At 52.6% G+C, this 9,898-nt stretch overlaps 1 long non-coding RNA gene across 1 annotated transcript; it reads left to right on the top strand.

Annotated features, from left to right (window-relative positions):
• Window positions 1-2,340: 2,340 nt before the first annotated feature.
• LOC136288742 (uncharacterized) lies at window positions 2,341-3,996 on the top strand. The gene is made up of 3 exons (XR_010720561.1): window positions 2,341-2,426; window positions 3,589-3,811; window positions 3,973-3,996. It is a non-coding gene; the product is annotated as an uncharacterized lncRNA (long non-coding RNA).
• The last annotated feature ends 5,902 nt before the right edge of the window (window positions 3,997-9,898 follow it).

Here is a 9,898-nt window from a genome sequence, read left to right as displayed (position 1 = left end):
TTGTCAGGAGGGGTTTTTGAGTCAGGTGTGGAGATAGGGATGTCCAAGATGTGCCAATTGAGAGTACAGGTGTACCAGCCCGACCCCACCCCTACCCCAGACCCGAAGGAGTAGCCCTAAAGACATGCCCGTTTCCCTGAGTGCAGGTACAGGCAGGAGCCCTTATGCAGGACAATGCCAGAAGGCCTGGCTGCGAGGTGCAGGGCTCTAAAGAAGTTGGGTTTAGAAGGGGGGAGGTGTAGCCACACACACAGAGGCTGAGGTAAAGGACTCAAGGACTAGAGGACACACGGTGAAACTCAGGGGAGCGGGCTAGGATACAAGTCAGAGTACAGGTGTAGCGGCCCTCACAGCACTGCTACCAGCACACTTCCCCTGAGAGCAGGTGCAGGCAGCAGCCCTAGTGCAGGAACACACCAGAAGCTCTGACCTGTGCAGACACAGTCAGGCTAGGGCCAGGCAGGAAGCGATAGTGGGGAGCAGGATCCAACAGGGCTGGGGATAACGGGGGTTTCCCGCCCCACCCACCCTGGGATTCCCTGTCTCTCCGCAGCCGGTGGAAGTGCTCCTGATTCCCTCTCGAGGCGGCGGTTGGTAAGGCTTCGTGCCTTTTGCCACCGCAAAGAGTTCGGCTCTGTCAGCCTCTGCCCTGTCTCAGGGCCACGTTTCTTAGGGTAGGCAGGGAACAACTGTGGATGTACCTGTCCTGCGTGCGGGACAGCTCTTGGGACCCTAACGGTGCAGAGCGTCCCCGGCTGCAAGGTCTAGGGCTCTGAAGAAGCAGGGTTCAGAAGGGGGGAGGTTACAGTGATACACACAGAGGCTGAGGTAAAGGACTCAAGGACTAGAGAACACACAGTGAAAATCAGGGGTACAGCCTAGGATACAAGTCAGAGTACAGGCATCCCGGCCCTCACAGCGCTGCTGCCAACACCGTTTCCCTGAGAGCAGGTGCCGGCAGCAATCCTAACGCAAGACAAGGCCAGAAGTCCTGAGAGGTGCAGGCAGTAGCCCTAAGCTAGGGCCAGGCAGGAAGTGACCGTGGTGGGGCAGAGTCCACAGGGTTGAGGTTCACCGGGGATGTCCACCCTGCGTTCCTGTCCTGCTCTAACCGGGGATGCTCACAGCCCTAATGGAGGCCACGGTGGGTGGGCTCGGTGCCAGTAACGCCTCTAAGGCTTTGGCGCTGCGAGCGTCGGCCTCCGAGCTCAGCTGAAGCACGCACGGGGCCCGAGGACCCGGTCCTGCTTAAGAGACGGTGAGTAGCAGAGCTGCTGGGTTTTGGCTGATGTGCAGCTAAGATTATGCTTTGATATTTGATTTTCTTTATCGTAGCTGACTAGGAGACAGCAGCCCAGTGACGGGAGGAATTTTTCTGAGGGAGAGGCAGCCTTCTTTGGCACCCGGCGTGGATTCACCTCCCCAGACATTTGAGAGATAAGTGGAGGGCTTGGAGCCACAGAGGGGATGAAAGCGGGGTACCAGGGCAGGGGTCAGCGGGAGGGATTTTTTTGAGTCGGGTTTGGAGATGGGGATGTCCCAGATGTGACCCCTTAGGCTACGTGAAGGAAAAGTCTCATTTTTCATGTCAGTGCTGAGGTGTGCAGGGCAGAGCAGTCCTGGTGTGTGTTGTGTCACTTGTCTCTTGTGCACTCTGTCTGTTTGGTGTCTTGTCTTTTCCTTTAGTCCTTTCAGGGGCCTGTCAAAACCCCTGGCATCAGTCTTAGCATTTCTGATCTCTGTGCTCCTCAGCCAGGTGCCTTTGTCTCAGCTGCTCGGACACTCATCAGAATCCATCTCTCTTCACAAGCATCCAGTCCGATGCCTTTTCAGGTCTTGTTCTGAGCTGTACTGACAGCCGTGCACCGCCCTGATCCATTCCGGCGGGTTAGGTCTTGTGAGAATGCAAAGACAGGTGGAGGATTCTGACCGTAGGATTCTCGGGCATCCATCTCTGCGTCTCTTGGGATAAGTCATCCCGATGGCATCTTGTTCCTGCAGGGTTCTCTGAGCCTGGCCAGCTCACCTTCCATCTTACCTCGGTCATCTCATTCCGAGTTCTCTGGACCCTCAGGGTCATTCTTCTTGCCCAGAGTTTTCTGTCCCTGTTGCGTCCCCTCGTTTGTCCTGTGCTGTGTCACGGGTGTTGGTGTGTGTTTGGCCCGGAGCTGCTCTGCCTTGCTGCTCAGTCTGGGTGTAGGGGTACGAGGGTAATAGTCCTGGGGGCTTGAAATTTGTGATGTGGGGTGTGGTTAGACTGTAGAGGGTATTCCTAGATTGCCACAAGATGTGTGGAGCTGTCAAGGTATCCTGCAGCACTCTGACTGTTGTCCTGACTCTGTTTCAGATGCGGAGAGATGAAATCCGTGGCAGAGCCCCCCATCCTGGGTGAGGGGCTCCCCTGAGAAGATCGATCGCTATTCAAGGTGAGAGTCACACATTTCACATTTATTGGCACTCCAGTGCAGGCCACCTGCGTTTACAGCTTCAAACAGGTGAGTCCCTTGGTAACCCCCCTGGGCAGCAGCTGGAGCCTGCTCCGGGCTGGGCTGCGGGAGCAAACACTTGTGGCTGACACAGCTCCACACTGAGGGTACTTGGGAAAACACCTGCCTTGTCCTGGAATTTTTTTTTTTGAGCTTTTGACAAGGTTTTAATCATCACCTTGGTAAAAATAAATGGTAAGGACTGAAAACATGAGAGGCTGGCAGGTTATACGCACGAAAGACAACTTTTTTTTTCTTAAATATTTGTGCAGCCTATATCTTAATTTTGAGACTCTTTTTTGGTCAACTTTATTGTAAAAACCCCTTATTTTCAAGTTAGCTGCTTCAATAAGGAATTTGTTTTACAAATAGCCGCTAATGTCCGAAGGTTAAAGCACTAACACCAACATCCCACCTCTTTTATTTTTGCAGCAAAATTTTATCTTTACTAAACTTGAAACTTGATGTTTTTGCAGGTAGTAAGTTAAAGAAGGTGTTTATCTGCCCATCACTGATAGTCAAGGTCATGAAGAAATTGCTCTAGTGTTCTAAAATAAATGCAGATTTTTAGGCCTCTCCCATTCTCTCTGACTAGCAACATGTGAATTGATTTTTGATCTCCTTTCTGTTGGTGTCTGTGGGTTTTAAGCTGCATGGAGAAGGTGTCTGTGGACATGGCACCCAGGGAATGGTGCTGGGAAGGGCAGGATGGAAAGGAGCTGCTCAGGAATCCAGAGCAGCAGTGGAGTGGGAGCTGGTGCTGCTGCCTCAGTCACACCCTCCTGGACAGTCTGTGCAGTGCTAATATTCCTACTTTCCTTCCGGAACCTGGGGTTGGAGGACAACACGAGTCTTGGCATTGATGGAAAGGGGAACTCGAGGGAAAAACTGCTGTTTGTGTCCTTAGAGAGCAGTGGGAAGAGCCTGGGAGAAATCCTGGCTGGCTGAGGGATCCTTGTGTCCCCTCGGGAATAAATCCCTGCGTCTCCTCAGCCCTGCTGGTTTGCAGTAGAGTTTGTACACCTTTCGCTGCAGCTGTGGTTCTTAATAACTGGAAGTCCAGGGATTCTGGGCGATTCCCATAAGTTCTCCTGTTTTGTAGGAGCTGCACGGTGAGGTCAGCATTCTGAGGGAGGCCCTGGCACAGCTGCCAAGGGCAAGGAACGTGGAGCATCCCGGGGCTTCTCCCGCCCGAGTTTCTCCCGGAGCGTGCTGCGTGTCGTGCCGGATGTTTAACCCGGGTTTGGGGTGTTCTCCTGCAGTCCCAGCTCTAACTGCTGCCCCTGAGCCCCGGCCTTGCTCGGTCCCAGCACTGAACCTGGCAGGTGGGTGTGCTTTTCCAGCCCTTGAATCCCACGGGCAATCCCAGATTCCCGGAGCTCCCCGAGGCACAGCCTGGCCTCCCTCCCTGGGAGCTGCACCTCAGTCTGCCTGGACCAAGGCCATCCTGTTTGAGACTTTATTCCTGTTGCTTTTCCTCTTGCAGGTAGTTGGCGAAAAGGAGAGAGCCAGTAGGAAGTGAAGCCACTGGAAGGCCTTATCCCAGTCCAAGGTTGGATGGGAGTAACTGGACCTGTTGAATTCCCACTTCCCTTTAAATCAGTGCAGAGGAAGCAGATTTTAAATCATCATTCCATGAACTTTCACCAACTTCATGACTCTTGCAAAAGTTTTCAATGTTAGAAATTCCTGAGCTTGTTTTCCAGGCAGGCTTGGATTTGGATGTTATTCCTTCCTTTTAATTGAAGGAATAACTCTGATTTTCTCTCTGATTTTAGTAAGGGAATATTTATTTATTCCAATTTTCCATCCTAATTGGAATTTTTGTACCTTGTAGAGCACATTTCCAAGGAAATTTACCCAATTAATGTTGGTAAATCAGCAATTGTCCAGCACCATCTCCACAAAATTCTGTGATTTCCCAAGAAAACTTTGAAGTATTTATTTGCCACGATTCGTCTCTTTGTAAAGTTCAATTTACTGCATTTTTAATTACATAAATGCCATTAAAACCTGAATCCAGGCCTAGCTGCTGTTCCTTGGACACAAGGGGCTGGTTCTTTCCTACCTTGGCACATTTGGATGTTTGTGCAAAATGAGCTTCTCACTAAAATAGAATTGGTTTCCAAGCAGAAGTGGGAATTGTCTAGAAAACCTTCTGTTGTGGGGGGCACTGGGTTTGTTTCCCTTATTGCTGCATAATTGAGGAAAGCCATGGCGCTTTTTTAGGCAGTGGCAGGAGGTGAGAGCTGCGTTTATTTAATTTTGTATTTTATTTTTTGTTATTTTTGTATTTTTGTGCTCTTTTGTTGTGGTTTTTCATGTTGCGTTTTGTGGTTTTTCAAAGACTTTTTCTTCAGTTTTTTAATTTTTATTTTTTTTCTTTAGCTATTTATTTACTTGTTAAAACTACTTTTCGTTTTTTATTTTAATTTTTTGTTTAAATTTTTTTTCCACTTTTTTGTTACTTTGAAATTTTTTTCTTTTGGTATTTTAATTTTATTTATTATTTTCTATAGTTTTGGTTTATTTTTTCATGTTTTCTTTGTTCCTTTTTTTTTTTTTCCCCATACTCTTTCTTTCCCCGGGCGCCTGGGGGTTTGGCTGTTGGCAAGAAAGATGAGAAATGACCTCGGTGCCCGCTGGACGTCCGGATGTCATAGAGAGCGCAGTTGGCAAAAGCTCTGTATTTTCTGCTCCATAAAACTCCTGAAGGGAGAAAGCTGTGACCACCGTGGTGCCGTTTTTTCCTTCCCAGCCCCGACCAGGTCTCCTCCTACCCGTGCACAGTGTTACCAGCAGCAGCCTGCTGTCCAGGCTGTCGAGGCGTATTTCAGAGGGAGCAATAAAAACAAAGTAGACGTTTTATTTTGTAACTCTCCGACCCTGCTTGTTTATTAGCAAAGAAATCCAAAACAAAGCGAACAAAAAAAGAAAACCCCCAAAATAAAATCCCCCGCAACCCACCAAAAAAACCCCATACAGATAGAGAAAATATGCCCATATTATCTAAATAAAGATTAAAACTTTACCCCTTAGAAAACCAGGCTCATTTAATTCAAATTAATTGTGTTTCTGATGTGTTAGGTTCATGAATTCATCTAGTGTAAAATATCGTTTAAAATATAAACAAACGAATTTAAAAAATAATGAAAAAGAAAAATAACAAAAAGTATAGGATATGAAAAATAATATCAATAAAAAATACACAATATATTATTACTTACTACACGTTTTATAAATATATTTAATATACATAATATAAACATCTATAATGTACATAATCATATTTAAATGAAATGTATTATTATTTATAACATTACATAATAAATAAATTATTTTATATATAACTTTCTATATTTAATATCTATAATAAATATAATAGTATAATAAACATAATACATGATGTATAATGTACATAATATAAAAGATGAATTGTAATGATGAATGTAAATATCAGAATCACAAAGATATAAAATATTGAAATAGAGCCTGAACGAAAGGCTTTTTTGTTTCGGTCTGGTTGCTGGCAGGGCTCTCGCAGGTGTGCTCGGGGGTCTTTTGGGCCATTTATTCCGGAGGCTGTTCGCCAGGGCATTCCTGGGCACGTTCGTTTATGGCTCCGCTCCGCGCCGCCGCGCGGCAGTGCTGCCACCCTGTGGGCAGAGAGCGGTAGTGCAGCTGTCCCCCGTGCCCGTCCCTCATGATCTGTGAGGCAATGCTGCCACCCTGTGGGCAAAGAGCGGTAGTGCAGCTGTCCCTCCCGCCCGTCCCGCCTGATCTGTGCGGCAATGCTGCCACCCTGTGGGCAAAGAGCGGTAGTGCAGCTGTCCCCCGTGCCCGTCCCTCATGATCTGTGAGGCAATGCTGCCACCCTGTGGGCATACAGCGGTACTGCAGCTGTCCCCCCCCGCCCGTCCCGCCTGATCTGTGTGGCAATGCTGCCACCCTGTGGGCAAAGAGCGGTAGTGCAGCTGTCCCCCGTGCCCGTCCCCGACGCGCGTGGCAGCCCCGCACTGTGAGCTCGGGGGCGGCGCTGCCGCCCGCCCGCCCGCAGCTCGGGGCCGAAAGGGAGGGAAAAAGGCAAGGAGCCCGGGCGCGTGGCAGCCGGCTGCCTGCGCGCGCCACCCGGACCCCGGAGCCGTCCGGGCGCGATTTTCCGCGGCGTTTGCGGGTGTGCGGACACGGGATGGGGGCGCAGCGGCGCCGCGGGCTGCAGTCCATTCAGTCAGGCGCTTGTGGGAGGAGCCGAGGGGGCATTTTAGTGGGTTCCACTACCAAGATGGCGGCGAGACGCGAGGCGCCCGACCTTCCAAAAAGGGCGGCCAAAAGGGCGGGAAAAAATAAGGACCCTATAGGCGTTTAGCCAGACGCCTGCACAAAAACCCCGACTACGGCGCCGCCCGGGCGCAATTTTCCGCGGCGTTTCCACGTGTAGGGACACCGGTCGTGTGCTCAGCCGCGCCGCGCTTGCGTTCGGATTCGCGGATTTAGTCAGGCGTCTGTGTAAACACCTGGCGGAGGCCTATGCCGAGCCGCAAAGAACATGGCGGCCGGGACGGAAGTGGCCTCAGCCGCAACAAAGATGGCGGCAAGGAAAAGCGGAAGTCACGCGACGCCCCTCACAAAATGGCGCCCAGGCGCGAGGCGCCCGACCTTCCAAAAAGGGCGGCCAAAAGGGCGCGAAAAAATAAGGACCCTATAGGCGTTTAGACAGATGCCTGCACGAAACCCCGACAACGGCGCCGCCGGGGCGCAATTTTCCGCGGCGTCTCCAGGTGTGGGGACACGGGCCGTGTGCTCAGCCGCGCCGCGCTTGCTTTTAAATTCGTGGATTTATTCAGGCGTCTATGTAAACACCTGCCGGGGGCCTATGCCGAGGCGCCAAGAACATGGCGGCCGGGACGGAAGTGGCCTCAGCCGCAGCCAAGATGGCGGCGAGGAAAAGCGGAAGTCACGCGACGCCCCTCACAAAATGGCGCCCAGGCGCGAGGCGCCCGACCTTCCAAAAAGGGCGGCCAAAAGGGCGCGAAAAAATAAGGACCCTATAGGCGTTTAGCCAGATGCCTGCACGAAACCCCGACTACGGCGCCGCCCGGGCGCAATTTTCCGCGGCGTCTCCAGGTGTGGGGACACGGGCCGTGTGCTCAGCCGCGCCGCGCTTGCGTTCGGATTCGCGGATTTAGTCAGGCGTCTGTGTAAACACCTGCCGGGGGCCTTAGAGGTGCCGCAAAAAAGATGCCGGCGGGACCGGAAGTGGCCTCAGACGCAACCATGATGGCGGCAAGGAAGGGCGGAAGGCTCGTGGGGCTCGTCGCGGCCGAAAATCGCCGAGTGCAGCTCACACCCTGCAATGGCAAAAGCTGTTTTATTAAAACTCAGCCGAGAATTTTCCTCTTATTTCCAGGTCACAGGATATACTGAGGCTGAGAGGGATCCTAAAATCTGACTCTCAAGCGGACGGACCGTTTGAGAATCGAACTCAGCACCTTGGCATTACCCGGACTCTGCTCCAAGCAGCTGAACCAATCTCTGCATTATGGGGATGGACCTCCATAGGATGGCAACGCTTGGCCCCACTAAGGTAAGTGCAGTGCCGCCTTCTCTGCCAAAGCTGCTTCACACACCAGCCCCTGGAATGGCTCGAGGGCAGAAGTGGCTGGCAGCTCACGACAGCACAAAGCTCTTCCAGTGACGCTGATTTCCTGTCCTTTCCAGGATTTACCCAACAGCTGCCGTAAAAGTACTCACACAAAGTCTCTTTCCGGGCGGAAAGGAGCAGGACAAGTCCTGAGGCTTCCCTTCTTCCACGGCCAAAGCTCTGCAGAGAGGCAGGGCCGGTCCCACCCGCACAGGGGCGTTTCCTGCAGGTGAGTGTTGCCGGGCCAAAATGATGGCAGCTGCTGAGGCCGGGGCTGCTTTTCTGGCCGGAGGCCTCGGTGCCCCCCCGTGCCGCCTGCAGTGTCCCTCGGGGTTTCCTGCAGGTGTCCCGGGTGCCCGGAGGCGCAGGGAGGAAGGAGGCCGGCAGCCCCAGCGGGGCCAGCAGCCCTGGGATGATGTGCAGGGAGGAGCTGTGCCTGCGGGGCCCCGCCCGTGGCAGCGGCGGCCAAACGCAGGGCCCGGGGCCGGGCTCGGGGCTGGCACGGACACGGCCCCGGGGCTGCCGCGGCTCCTCGGCTAGGGGCTGCTCCCGCCGGGCACGGGGAGATGCTGCAGCCCGGACAGAGGCACCCACAGCCCAAGAGCTCCCCGGGGAACAGCTGGCATTGCCCGGGAACGGCGGCTCGGGCTGTCTGCAGAGGGGCTCAGACAGCAATTCCCACCTCCCGGAGCTCCCACACAGTTGCCAGGGATGTCCTGGCCACCCCAAATCCCCTCCCTTTCAGCCTGAGGACATCACCCGTCGGCAGCATTAAAGCCAAGGCGCTCCTCCCTCACAGAAATTAAATCCAGAGCAACGGCCCTCGGAGATGCCTCAAAATCAAAGGTTTGAGTGGGATGGAGTTTCGTTTGGATGAAGTCTGGACTTTTCCAGGGAGCCGGCCGGAGTGCAGAAGCGATGGAAAGCTTTTGCAGGTGGGTCCCACTGGAGGTGTGCTGAAGGCAGGGATGGGCGTCCCTTGCCTGAGGGAAAGGCACTTGCAGAGGCCACTGCTGGGGCTCGGAAAGGAGCTGAGCTCCTGCAGGGAGCTGTGTCCTCCCGAGGGCACAGGGGCTGCCTCAGCACAGGCCGGCCAGTGCCTTCTCCTGCTCTGAAACATCACCTGGAGCCCGAGCTCAGGGGGGTGGCTGAATTCCAGGGAAATCTGACAGGTGACCCCCAGGGGGTGAGGGTTATAATTAACCAAATCTATGGAATAGAAACCTATCCTGTCCCCATCCTGCTGAGCTTCCTTGGAAGCTCTGCTGGTTCCTGACACGTCTGGCATTCAAGCAGCAGCTCTGCGTGGGAATATCCGTGCTCCGTGAGGCACTGTGAGGTTATTGCAGCGGGAACTGAGCAGGGAATTCGGGGCCGTGGGTATAATTCATCTAAACTAGCAAAGGTGACAGTGAACCCCAAATCTGGGCACCACACAGAGAACAATCTTTGTGCTGCCCTGTCAGCTCAAGCCCCTGGGCTGGGAAGTTTTGGGAGTCAGACATATGGAATGATAGAAGTCACAGCAACTGGTGTCACCCCGAGGGACAGTCCAAGTCCCAGACAATTCCTCTGCAATCCCCTCGGGGGGAAAACACCCTCTGTCTGCCAGGAGCCCTGACTCTGTTTCTCCTAGCAGCTGTGTTGGGCTTTAAGAACTTGAAATAACTTTGAAGCCAAAGAAATCACCTTTTCCTACTGGTTTGATTGTTGTGTTTGTTTTTTGTTTTTTTTTTTTTTTTTCTTTCAGATGCTGGACTTGCTTCTGTGG

Source organism: Chamaea fasciata, unplaced genomic scaffold, assembly GCF_029207755.1.
Source record: "Chamaea fasciata isolate MVZ Bird 193981 ecotype frontalis unplaced genomic scaffold, bChaFas1.0.hap1 SCAF_4, whole genome shotgun sequence".
Lineage (NCBI taxonomy): Eukaryota > Metazoa > Chordata > Aves > Passeriformes > Sylviidae > Chamaea > Chamaea fasciata.
This window is presented reverse-complemented; position numbering and strand designations above follow the sequence as displayed.